Source organism: Micropterus dolomieu, linkage group LG10 (assembly GCF_021292245.1).
Source record: "Micropterus dolomieu isolate WLL.071019.BEF.003 ecotype Adirondacks linkage group LG10, ASM2129224v1, whole genome shotgun sequence".
NCBI classification, from domain to species: domain Eukaryota; kingdom Metazoa; phylum Chordata; class Actinopteri; order Centrarchiformes; family Centrarchidae; genus Micropterus; species Micropterus dolomieu.
Window position 1 is genome coordinate 25,921,503 of NC_060159.1, and position 14,051 is coordinate 25,935,553.

General features: G+C 39.2%; 1 long non-coding RNA gene across 2 annotated transcripts in view; it reads left to right on the plus strand.

The window, feature by feature from the left end:
* Nucleotides 1-2,100, plus strand: part of LOC123978382 — a 13,453-nt gene extending 11,353 nt beyond the window's left edge. For both annotated transcript variants that reach the window (XR_006826930.1, XR_006826929.1), the window contains exon 3: nt 2,054-2,100. This is a non-coding gene — a long non-coding RNA (uncharacterized LOC123978382). The remainder of the gene's footprint in view (nt 1-2,053) is intronic.
* Nucleotides 2,101-14,051: the final 11,951 nt, after the last annotated feature.

Here is a 14,051-nt window from a genome sequence, read left to right on the forward strand (position 1 = left end):
AGTCTGCAACCTTAAGATTATTTCTATAAACCCCTCAGGATGATTTGGGGTGGTAAGCGGTTCCTCGGCTCGGGAGGGTGGTTATGCAATTATCCTCTAGAGTGCAACCAGCTTCATGACAGCAGGTGTGACTGAATCAAACCAATGAGCTAAGGCCCGATCCACACTATCCACACCATAACGATCTCCATCCACACCAGCATTTGAGCTGCGTATATTTCCCACAAGCAGGAAGTGACTGCGTCTATATTAAAACGACTGAAATCTAGTATCTGTTCACGCACACTGGACATGCGTGCACCGGTGTAAACAAGAAGCAGATGGTCTACTCTGCAGCTGCAGAAGATTTGTTGAAAGAAGAAAGTACTACAGACGAAGAACCACACTAGATATTTCTTTTGCATGGACCAACAATTAGGTGGAACTGGTACTTGTGTTGCTGCTTTGTATGACTTATAAGACCCAATCAGAAAGCCAAATGTGAGCGTCTGCGTCATCGTTTCTAGTCCTCCGTTTTTGCACATCCGCACTAATACGCTTCCCGGAGTGTTAAAATGAAAACGGTCAGCAGGGAGTTTTAAAACGAAAAGGTAGCAGAATGGATGGAGCCTAAAAGGGGCTAAAACATTTGGTTCATGTGAAACTTCTGATTAGTATAGCTTTAAATTTATTTTAAATATCTTCATTGTATCAAAATGCCATATATTTCTATATGTACTTGTTACAGATTTCCATCAGAAGAAGACAGAAGAATTCCATCCTGATAAGTTCCTGATAAGACAAATCAGAAAATAGAAAAAAGTTTATTCATATTAGAACTGCATATTTATATAAAAGAAATTGACCTATTATTCCAGTCTCATCTGCTCACGTTGACAGTTTTGCTGTCACGTGATGAAATTGACTCCAATCCCATGGGAATCTTCCCAAAAATGTCTGCCTCTTATCTGCAGTGCGTCGTTTTATTACACAATTTATGCATTTAATTGATTAGATATGTTTGTTTTGTAAATCCATCCTTTTTTCAAACTATAGACCTATTCATTCAGACTAATAGATTCCAGATTTTCCCCTGATGTTGCATTTTAAGAGCCTCTAATCCATGTGTTGAGTTTAGTGTCCCCTAAAAGGTTTTTCCAACAAAGACATAAATTTAGGAGGAAATAAATTTCTTGGAATTTGTAGCTCCTATAAGTCAAATTTAAAGGAACGAGCCGCCACTGATTTCTAACTAAATCTGTTCATGTGTTTGAGTGCATTTTGCAGACAACAAAAGCTTTGAGAAAAAGAGGGATATGCGGAGATTCATGAACACGTAGTTAAAAGCATGTTGTGTTTTTTTTTTAACTAAGCTGTTTGAAAAGTGGAGCCTCTTCAAAGAGATACCAATCCTTAAGTGTATTTCACCAAATGTTGGAGTGCTTCTTAAAAATAGTGCTGGCATAGAATATCTGATGAATCCCGACGCTTCAGGAGGATAAAAAAAAAATAAATGCTTTCTTGGCTCACAGATTTGAAGATGTCACTTTCGTTGCCTGTGATACGGATTAATTAAAGCAGGAAACCGGTCAGACAGGCTGCACAGTCATGTGTGAGCTCTCACTCACACACACACACACACACACACACACACACACACACACACACACACACACACACACACACACACACACACACACACACAGCGGCCGTCAGAAATAATAGCAGGAATGTCTGAACCTGCAGGTGGTCTGAGGCCTCCTCAGTATCAGCAGACTCAGATTTCTCCTCGGAATTAAAACTCATAAATTTCTGGTAGCTGAGTTAGGTTTAGGTCTTTTAACTTTTTTTTTTTTTTCTCCCCCTGAATCCTCAACGGTGGCTCAGAATCCTCCAATGAGCTGCATGACTTTCCAGTCTTACAATCATACACAAATTCACACGGCCGCTTTATATATTGACGTCATGTTTTGAACAGGATGTGTTCCTGTAATATTACTTTGGGGTTACATTAAAAAATTTAAATAAGTTGAACTGCCATGAAACAAACTTCATTTGATTTGTGTTTTACTAGATTCTGGGACAGATGTCATGTGGACGAGCAGCAAACGTCAGCGAAAGGGAAAAAATTGCTTAATATATGTGCTCAAACATATTTGTCATGTTTTTGCTGATTTTGATTAACTTGTGGCTCCAGGACTTAAAAGTTCACGCTAGAAAATGCAGCTGTCACATTGACATGGAGGATTTTTCTTCCCTAACAAGTGCTGAGAATGTGAACTTCTGATGACAGTGAGACATAACAGAACCAGGATGATGTGTTCAATCTCATATCTGTCTAAGACTATTTGTTGATGATATCTCACATCAACACAGCTGTCGAGTCACTGCTGCAAAATAATTTCGGTTAAAAGTTCCTGGAAGGAAACTGATATGTACCTTTTACATTTAGATAAAGATTCCTGGAAAGAACTATGTGATTTTCAGCTGGTGCAACTTCAAATTAATAAAGTATAAAAAATTGCACAGCAGGTCACCTAAACGTGTGTGAATGTGAAATGCAACAGCAGCCAACAATGCAATTGAACATATATGGAGAATAAAGTTTCCAAGAATGACTGACGGGACTTAAATGGATCTCAGTTTTTCCAGTCATTAACATTTTAAAAGTTTTTTTACTCAGGAAATCAACAACCCCTTGTAAACTCAACAAAACTACCTAATCTGAAATACCTTCACAACTTTTTCTTTATGACCCTCATTACATAATTCTTTCCAAGAAACTTCCCAGGAAATTACAGACCAATAAAGTGTTACCGTCTTCCTAAAGTATTTTAGTCTTGAATCACCATCCAAAAGTTCTTCTTCTGTTTTATTTACAATGGTCATGCTGTGTCCTGCTTCAGAGATGCAGGCTGCTCCGGCGGAAAACAGACTTAAAAATAGAGGCGCAGAGTCAACAGTTGCAAATTCAGATTGTCGTTTTCACAAACTTGCATAATTATCTGATGCAGTCACCATTCAACCATCTGACAAACACCTTCGGGCATACAGAACACAACACAGCTGCTTCAGGTGGATATTTACGGCAAAGAGATTAATATTTCATAATTTATTATTATATTAATTACATCAAAAACATTGTTGTCAGCCTAACATCTGATAAAATTTTTCTGCAGTGCCGTAAGGATGTTAGAAGGAGTTTGTGTCTTTGTGAGTCCTCGCTCTGAACGAATTCCTCCCTCCAGTCGTTTACGTTATATAAACTAGAGAAGTCTGAGGAGGGGGGAGAGAGAGAGAACGTCTCGCAGGAACGTTCTGTCATTTATGAGCTGTAATGCTTCATGTTGAAATATGTGTGGTCAAAGCATTAAAGACTCCCAGTTGATTCATAGTTGGAGACTTAAGTCTTAATTAACATAATCCAGACTTTTGTTTTTTATTGAGAAAACCACAACAGTTATTGTGACGCTCTGTTCAAAACATGCTTCAAAGATACATCTATAAGGTTCGGTGCATTTGCTTTGCTTTACTTTGTCTGAGACATTTTAAGTGCTATTATATATTTCAGAAGCACACAAAAACACGTACTTAACCTAATTTATCAGGGTTTCCCTCGGGAAGTTGTTGGGCGGAGGTGGTGAGCCACCAAGATCCAGATTCACCTCGTGACTAATGTAGTGTTTCGTGTAATTCATTTAAAAATCAATGTTTTAATGGAGACTTGCAGATTAGAGGATATGTGCAGATTTACGTGAGACCTAATTTCCCGGAATCTCTACAGCGTTAGCACGACCCATGGAGTCACAATGACCACATTTTTGGGAAATCATAGACTCCATAAATGAAGTGGACGTAGCCACAAGGACATCACCTGTTTGTTTGTTTTGAAGCCTTGAGTTTGGCATTTTGGCTAATTTTGCTTAGCAAGGGCCTTTGGCGTCGCTTTTTAACACCCTGGGTACCCGTTTTGCGTAATTTTTTTGAGGTTTAAGGTTCCGCGGTCAAGTTAGCAACGCTTAGCAACATTACATATGTAACGTGCAGTTACACTTTCAAAATAAAACGCTAACACTCGACGCTATTTTGAAACGACACGGTGTTAAAGTTGTGAAACGTTGCAGTTTGGTTAGGTTTATTGGTAGGTTTAAGCACAAAAACTACTTTGTTAAGGTTAGGAAAAGATCGTGATTTGGGTTAAAATAACTACGTAAGTCAGTTAACTTAAGTCACTTGCGTAACTTACACATTTTACGTAGGCCCTAACTCGTCTAACTTCAATTAACAATATTTACTTTTTCTTTCACAATTGACACGAACACCAGTCTCCTGGTTCAAAGTTGGGGTTCTGGCCTTCCATCCACCCCAACCACCTCCTTACTCAGTCTTTTGAGTTAAATATCATATGTACCTGCTTTAACTGTCAAAAACTGACACTACAGGGCTTCCCCCACTGCGTTGAACTACGACGCTATTGGGATCCCCAGTGCGTTACAATCTGACTCTGATGGGTCTTGACCATGCGTCCATATGTGAAGAGTCGGGGAGTGAGAACGGGTTGACTTAACATGAAAGAACATCCGACTCCTTACAGAGAGCCAGAACTTTTTAGGGGACCAGAATGTTATAGTTAACTTTTATGAGTGAAAAGGGTTAAAGTTCTTAGAAGAAAACACAGACAACACCCAAAAACAAGTTCATGGCTGGTTAAATGTACACAGTGGAGCGGATAAATTTTGCCTCCATCCTGACTGACGGGTCACTGAAGGAGCAGCTTGTCATTGACAAGGTAGCCCCGCCCTGAAGCCTCCCCTGCTTTATCTTCTATGTTCCTCTAAATGGGACCATAATTTACTAAATGAACATCATGCTGTGTTGAAGAAGACTTGAAACTAGCGACTGAGACCATAAACTCATCAGGAAAGTGTTTGCTGAGGTAATAAATCAGCTGAGAAGTAGCCTCAGTTTCTTAGACTCCAACACAATCAGTTCCTGCTTGTGGGAAATACAGCAGGTTGAAGTATACTGGAATTTCCCCTTAAGTTTGGCCCCTCACCTGGGACCAAATATCCTCAGGGGACACTCACAACAGTAGTCTAAGATAAGGTGGAGATTCCTAGAGGGGAATTGCCGAAACCCGATATTACACTAGTGCAGAGGTCAAAGGTCAGAGCCACTCTGCCTACACAGATGACTGTATGAAATGAATGTATGAAGAAAAGAGGATTGTGTGTTTTCACTTGAGGCTGATGGGAACCGTGTGGTTTGTGGTTTTGCGATAAACTCAGCTCAACAATGTGGAGGATGAGGGGTGGTCCCTCGCCACACACACACACACACACACACACACACACACACACACACACACACACACAGAGGAATGTGGAGAATGCTGGAAAATAAAACCAGTAAATGAACTGGTGTCGTCACTGCAGAGAGCAGCAGGGTGGAGGGAAACCTGGAGGCGAGGTAACACACCCACGTCTCTGTTTATCAGCTAGAGCTCTGCTGCCTTTTTGGGTTTTGTTTTGGTGGAACATCTGCACTTTTCCCTTGTGAACATTTTCCCACGACTTAGACATATAAGCAAGTGACGCAGACTTGTGCGTTTTTTTTTCAATCACTTAAATCGACAGTTTGCCTTTTTATAACCATTTTTAGTTTGATTAATATAATAATATAACAAGTGAAGTGAAAAACCCTCTAACCTATTGTGAATCCACGTACCTTTTATTTTTTATTTCCTTTTATCTTAATCTTTTTTTTTTTTTTAAGCCCTTTGCAAATTAAAAAAAACAATTTCTTTGTAGATCATTTTTAAAGTGCTTTACAGAGATGAAAATTACTTTGGTTTTAGGAAATGCATTTAAATTGAAATGACAGTGATTAAAGTGAAAATAAGTAAATGGATGAAATGGTATCTACAAAATAAAAACAATAGTAGTTTTAGCAATATCTATGGAGACCTTTTTGGTTTAATTTTTAGCAGGTGTTTAGTGTAACATTTAAATGCCATCATATTTTTAATAGTAGTAGTTTATTTAGCAGATAACATACAAAACAATCTTTCATGTATGCAAACCAGGGCCCAGTTCTTCATACGTCACCCAACCTCACCAAAATAAAGTGACTTTCTCTTATCATCTTTAAGGAATAGCATTTGTATTTGTTAAATGTTGAACAACCTGATCTCGATAGATTCTGCTTATTTCTTTGCTGACGCCTTTAACTTGTCATCAGGGTCAAAGGTCCTTTTTTAACCCTAGAGGTCACGGAGAGCCCTGAGAAGGTGTTTGCTGGTGATTCTTGTCTGTAATTTAAGGTAATCAGCATGATGGACCAGTCTTATCTCTGACATCTCATAAGATTTGAGACTGGGTTCCTCTCCTTCAGGCAGCCATTGATCTCCATTAATAAAATCAGCTTGCAGATACTTGAAACTTGCTGCAGTTAAGTATAATCCATCACAGTCCACATGTAATGAACGTACTTACTGGATCTGTTTTTTTAAAGTTTCCTTATCCACCTGGGGGCAATTACAAGCATGGATCATTTTGAAAATGTCTCCCTCTTAATTTTTGTTTGTTTTTTAACTGAAAACATGGTTTGACGAAGATAAAGGTGCAGCATTTTTCATTAAGTCAACTTGGTGAATAATTATTTCCAATACATGCAGATGTGTGTTGGGAAATTTGCTTCCTTTGAATATGTTGCTATATGTTGAATTCCTCGTGTCAAGCTGCATTGTTTAACACCTACAGGTCACTACCATCTGGATAGACTTTCTTAGGCACATCCACACTACGACGTTTTTGTTTTGAAAAGGAGACCTTTTGCTACGTTTGCACCTCCCGTCCAGACATAACGGCGAAGACCCAAAAAGGAGAAGCTTGAAAAGTGCGGACAGGTTAAAAACGATGACGCGGGCGCTCACCTTTGGCTTTATGAATACATAAATCTACATCTAGTGTTTTTGTTTCGGTATTTAAATTAAATTATCAGCAGGAACAGTTCCACTTTGTTGTCGGCCCGTGCAAAAAAAATAAAATAAATAAATCTTTGCTGTGGTTCTTCGTCTCTAGTAGTACTTTCTTCTTTCGCCAAATGTTCTGCAACTGCGGAGTAGACAATCTGCTTCCTGTTTTCACCGGCATGCGCATACCCAGTGTACGTGAACGGCCACTTGATGTACGTTTTCATTTGTTTTATTATAGACGGAGATCAATTCTGATACGCAGCTAAAACGCTGGTGTGTACCGAGATCGTTTATTTTAAAACTCCGTTTTTAAACAAAGAAGTTGGTTAGTAGTGTAGATGTAGTCAAACATTCATGTTGTCAACCTCCAGGACAGCAGCACTAAAGAACTGTGTTGTATTCTGGGTAATAATTATTTTAAATTTTCTTTAATTCTTTCTCTGGGTAACTACCCAATTGATGTTGTACACGCTAATAGCTCTTACTAGTACTGGAATCGAGTGTCACTTGTTGATCTCTTACTGATGCTTTATTGATGCTGGTATGTTCCTCAAATGTAAGTCGCTTTGGCTAAAAGCTTCTGCCATAATGATGTAATTTATTTTCTTTGGGATAACGATCTGTGCATAGAGACAGATATCAGAAAACGGCACATCATTGAAAGCACCTGTGAATCCTTCACTCAGGCTTTCTCTTCCACACCTGCCCTCTCTTGGGTCTCAGTCGGTTATCTTGCAGATTGTTCCAGTTCTTAGTTTTCAAATGTTATTGGTGTCATTGCCCTCTTTTTATAAAAGGTGGTGTTGAAAAGCTACAGGCAAAAAAATATTGCATTGACTTCTTCTTTACTGACAGAATTCAGAAAATGAGCCAAGCTGTCAGTCCCTCCATATCAGGTATAAGGCCTGCATTGCGTCCACCTAAAACCGATTCAATTAACATGACACAACGTGATCAGCTGTAAACACCTTGAAAGAAATTGTGCAACATCCGAAATCCTCCTTTGGCTGCCTTGATATTTTCCCTACAGGCATTTTCCAATGTTTGTAGCTGCATGGGATCAGATCTTCCAAATATTTTCGAGACTTAAATATGGACAAACACAATTTGAATGTTTAGCGCCTGAAGTCGGGTCACAAATCCTGAGGAGCATGGAACATGTGTTATGTGATTGACATGATATCTATTTTAGCTAAATTGTCAGGATTTTCTGTGAATGAATTAAAGCTCATCCGTAATACAGTAAATCCTGAGGAGCATGGAACATGTGTTATGTGATTGACATGATATCTATTTTAGCTAAATTGTCAGGATTTTCTGTGAATGAATTAAAGCTCATCCGTAATACAGTAATAAATGCTTATAAAAGTAAAATACAGAGTTTTATAGACCTCTCCTCTTGAGAATTATTTTCCCAAACTTTTCAATATTTACCAGATTTGGGATGTTTATGATATTGTCATGTTATGCTGTGGCCTTCTTTTTAAAATACTTCAAATATTTTCTAAAATATTGAATTAATCATTTTTGTAAGTCCTAATTATGTGATTACTTTAGCATGATGTTAGCAAAATGTAATCGGTTTTGTGCTTATAGACACTTGTCCTTTGTCATGTTGGCCATTTGCCTGATGAAACGATGAAGAACTTTTTCAGTTCAATAAAGTTTTGGGAGCTTTAATCCAGTGTGTGGAATCTATTAAAACATTTTGTTTGCTCTATTGTTGTTTTGAATGGTGTTACATAAGGTAATGTCACTTTTTTTTTTTAGAAGGAAACGCCCCGATATGTACTAACTCATACAATATGGATGACATACAGGTCATAGTTAACTGTTTTTAACCATTTTATACAGAAAATAAACAGGAAATGATACAAAATGCCTAACGTGAGACCTCAACCAAACTGTGGCAACTGCACTTATAGAAATTAAAATGTTATTTTTTAAGATAGGGACACAACTTTCAATTCTATTTCATATTCTTGCTCCTCCAGCCGCCATTAGGGGTCAGCAGAGCTCTCTACAGGGCGTCACCATGTGCAGAGAGAGAGTGGGGGTTGTCGTGGTGGAGGGGCTGATGGGTAGTGGTCCACGGTGATATCATTTTCCATCAGTTCCTCTACCTCTTTGCTGCTCCGACAGGCAGCAGCAGAACAGATGAGGTGAGGAGGAGGAGGAGGAGGAGGAGGAGGAGATTTTTCCACTACCACATTTAACCTCCGGGCGACCGCGTCTGGAAAGACAATATCTCCCCCCCAAAAAAAGAGGTCATCAGTCAGAGCGAACAACATTTAACCCAGCGACTGAGTGCCAGTGATTCCTGTCTGGAGTGAACATGCACGTTGTAGCCGGCAGGCAGAAAAGAGTGTGTTTCTGTGGATTGGGGTTGCACAGAGAAAACTCTTTATCCAATGCTCCATTTCAGTCAAACAACTCCCAAGAATCTGCTGCACATAAACTATTGTCACCCGTCTGTGTCTTGGATCGGCGAGTTATTACGTAAGTGGAAATTGTTGATCGGTGACGAAACTGACAGTGAAGTCCAAACATACAACATCCAACAAAATATTCATTCACTCTCCATTTCCCTTAATGGTTGCATGTTTCTTCTGGTTGTCAGGATGAAAATTTAAATGCGTCACTGGTCTGTGGCTCTAAGAGCGACGCTGCCAAGCAGACGTCCCGGCATTCGCAGCATCTGCTCTGACACAACCTCACAACATCACTGAGCTGCTGCAGGATAACTAAACTGTTTGTCTTTAACGTACAGCTTTAGCCTGTTTCCCATAATACAAACAAAACTGAGCTTTACACAAGGCTGCAAAATTTAGGCTTTACTGTTTCAGATACACTATATTGACAAAAGTACTGAGACACATTATTTTTATCGCATCCCATTCTGAATCCATAGGCCTTAATATGGAGTTGTTTCCCCTCTTTGCAGCTATAACAGCTTCCACAACATTTTGGAGTTTGTCTTTGGGAATTTTTTGCCCGTTCATCCAGAAGAGCATTTGTGAGGTCAGACACTGATGTTGGAAGACAGAGCCTGGCTCGCACTCTCCGTTCTAGTTCATCCCGAAGGTGTTGGATAGGGTTGAGGTCTGGGCTCTGAGCGGGTCAGTCGAGTTCTTCCACACCAAAACTGGGAAAACTATTTCTAAGTGGAGCTGGCTTAGCACATGGGGGCATTGTCATATTGAAAGAGGAAACTGTTGGAAGAACTACTGTCTAAAATTGTCTGCTGTAGCATTAAGAGTTTCTTTTACAAAGTAGTGGGACAGGGGTGTTCATTTAGTGTCTGTGGGTCAACAATTTATAAAAGCCAAGAAGTGTGACCATGTTTACACATTTTTAAAGCTAAAAAATTGTAATCAATAATCCATTCTCATACACAAACTTCTACACGCCATTCAACACAACGCTGTTGATGCTGATGTGTCTGTTGCAAACAAGTTGGCTTTATTACCCCCCACCCCCCAGAAAAAGAAAGCAAAACGATAAACAACTTACACCTACTGTAATATACAGTATGTGTCTGTACAGAGTTTTGTAATTATTTTTTAACCATACTATTTCATCAGGAGGGTTTTATTTTTGACAACACACTCTTTAACTATCAGAATATGTGTTGCATCATTTTTTTCTTACAACAAATAAGAATGTAACTTTTTAAAAAATTCTTTTATCTTTATTTTACCAGGAAGGAATTAAGATCAAAAATGTATTTTACAAGAGAGACCTGGCCAAGGTAGCAGTCACACATAAACACAACATATTAAAATGCATCACATACAACATGACAAAATTCCCAGTAAACAAAAAACACTAACAAAAAGTGCAGCTATTGAAACACATTCTTTATGACGTTCTTAAATTTATCATTTGATATACATATGAACTTAGACCATGACCAGCAGAAGTGGTACTAAATAAAGAGCACAAAGTAATTCCTATCATAACAAAGCCATTGGTTCCTATGAAAACGTGAGTGAGTATTTGGTGCAGCAGGACGGCGTTTGGGGGATTGAGTCAGAATAAACTACAGTGTGTGTGTTCGTGGTGATGAAGGAACATGTGACCCGGTGCAGCAGTGCGGCTCACTGATGGGGTTTAATAGTTTCTGGAGAACAATGGGGCTCTAAGGCTCAGAGGAATAATTGCGATACACAATATTGGTTAGCAGATACATTAAGTCGTTGTTTGTGGGATTTGTAAAAGAAAAATATGGAATATAACCAGATTGTTTCTTTAAAACATGCATGGAGACCTGCCCAGATGGTTCTAGTGGGTCCAAACTTGTACCTACTGTAGCCTACTATGGGTGGATTTATATTTAAATGGGTACATTTCCACGATCACTTTTAAAATGGTCCAAGTACCTTTTGAAAAATGGCTGCTGACCTTAAGCTATTAATGTAACTGCATGACAAATCCCCAAAGCTAAACGCTGTAGCTGTGTGTTGTGATTTATTTCATCGCGTCACAGTTTTGTGCACTCTGTCTGCTGTGTGACCTCAGAGTGATTCAGTTTATTCACTCTGCTCCGTGACTTCCAAAACTCTGCAGTGTCGGCTACTGCTGTTTAAACCCGCGCTGACAAATGAGACTCCTTATTTTCATTTTCCTACAGCTGTGGGGCACAGAGCACCGAGCTGGAGTGACACGATGGACCCAGTGCTGGTAGAAAGAGTCTCCCAGAGAACATGAGGGACATGAGCATTTTTACAAACAGGCTACTGACTTCACAGTAGTTTTTCTGAATCAGCCAGCTTCCTCACCACCTCTTTCTAGTTATTGTTTTAAAGTTGTCAAGATGCTGGATGTATGTATCCATGCTTCATTAATCAAATCAGAAATGTAACTATTTACTTTAAATATTTTCATAATCAATCAATATCAAAGCAGTTGTGTCGCCTTTCTAAAAAGAAGAAGTGTAAAGAATTGAGTGTTCTGACATAAACCAGTGACGTTAGCATGCCTGGCTAACTAGCTGATAGCAACCTAGCATTACCTCAGAGGCAAAGAGTTAGCAAGTCATTAGCTAACTGCTGTATTATTGAAGTTAAAGGCCTATTTATACTTCTGCATCGAGTCTACGCCGTAACCTACGCCGTCTTGAGCGTTTATACTAGGGCATCGGTGTCTGCGTCGCTCTACAGTTACACCGCTAAAACGCTAGCTGGCTTACACTGTGTTGAGTTCCTTCTTCGTTGGTGTAGGCTACTGCAAACAATAGGTGCGTTTGATTTCATTCGGCGCTGCACAACGCTGACTTGACGTGATGCATGCTGGATTAAAATAAGGCATGCTGGTTAGAAATCGTTTCCGACTTTCGCCGGTGCTGCAAAATGGCACCGTGTCACATGACATTAAAACCTTGAGGGAGCAAGACGGCTGCAGGCGCCGAGTCCGGCCGCCACAGTTCCTTTTTTTCCAGCTGCACAAAGTTGGAACCACACTTTTGCCTGATCTTGCTGCATTTTTCTTTGCAAATGTCACAAGATCAGTCATTGATCTCAGCACACAGTAAGCTCAGGTAGATTGTGTCCGAATTGACGACGCCATTTTTATTCCCCGCCCCTGCAGTCGCATGCAGCTCACGTAAGACTATCAAGTCAGCCGTAGTCACCTCGAACGCATCTAATGGCAAGTGAAAGTGAGTGGATCATGCGGGACTTGGAGCTGATTGATGTTGAACAGGAGTGAATTTTAGTGAAATTACTAAAACACAGAAACCAGAGAAGACGTCGGAGGAGATGGTGTGTACGAGCCTTGAACCGGTTGAGGCAGAAGAAGAGGAAGAGGAAAAGCGTAGGAGGAAATGTGATGCTACCAAGCCGACCAATCACACTTCTTGCGATGTGCAGTTTAATTTCTGTAGAGGTACATGTCAGGCTGCAACGTAGATTCGACGCAAAAGTATAAATTGGCCTTTAAACATAATGTTAGAGAAAGCTCTGTTCAGGATTGACACATGGGGCACGTAGCTTTAGCCTCAGTCCTTCTGCTTTACTCACTTTCACATGGGTCAACCAGAAACTTTAAAACCTCAGCTGGAGATGGACTTTTATTTAAGTAACTCACAATTAGTCAGTTTATGTGAGTTATCTGCCAAATTTGTCAGTGAATGTTGATTTAACCGTGATTAAATCAACATTCACCGACTTTAATGACACAACTCTGTTTATCACTAGGCCGTTAGCTGTTTACATTCGGCCAACTTTTTTCTTTTTCTGCATAATTTGACAAATGTTTATATTGAGATTTCTACATATTTTTTCAGTCTGAAACTGAGTCATCCTCCATGATGGAACAAACTTTTCAGAAACACATTTCATGACTTCAGAGGGTCAGTAAAATGTCTTCGGTAGGATATTCTTAATATTAGTATTTATACTTATTATAGAATTATTTAGTTTTATATAATAAAGTGAGATGAATGAATTTGTAAATTATTAGCCAATCGACTGAATTTAAAATATAAATGTGTGAGGTTTAAAAATGGTTCAGCCAAACAGCTTGTAAAGACGAAAGCCCGATTTAAGATTTTAAAATAGTTTGTGGCAACATAAAAGCTGCTGAGAAATCCATGAATCTACATCTGCAAAACTGTCTTCTCTGTGGTTTAGCTTTGACTCTTGACATTAATCTGCCTTTGTTCTATTAATTCATAACAAATGAGTGATGAAACACTCAGAAAGGCCTGGGAGGTGAAACATACGTCAACGCAGGGAGCGCAGCTACACTTAAAGTCACTACAGACATGAAAATGATTTGTATTTGCACCAGAAGGGACACATATGGACAGTTAGAAAATACTATTGGTGGTAATTTCTGGTAAAATTACCTGAAAAATGTTAAAAGAGTCACTCTGAGGCCTTGCTACAGTACATTATTTAACTGTGGTAATTAACATGATTAAATAATATTATAACACTTAATTAGTGGCAGCAGCCTCAACACAAATACATTAAAAAGTTTGGCTGCACTCTATCATTCACGTTAATAGGAAGGTGTGTCCAAACTTGACTGGTACTATAAGTCTTCACATCTTCTCTGAAATGTGTTGAATTTGTTGCAAAATTAATGTTTT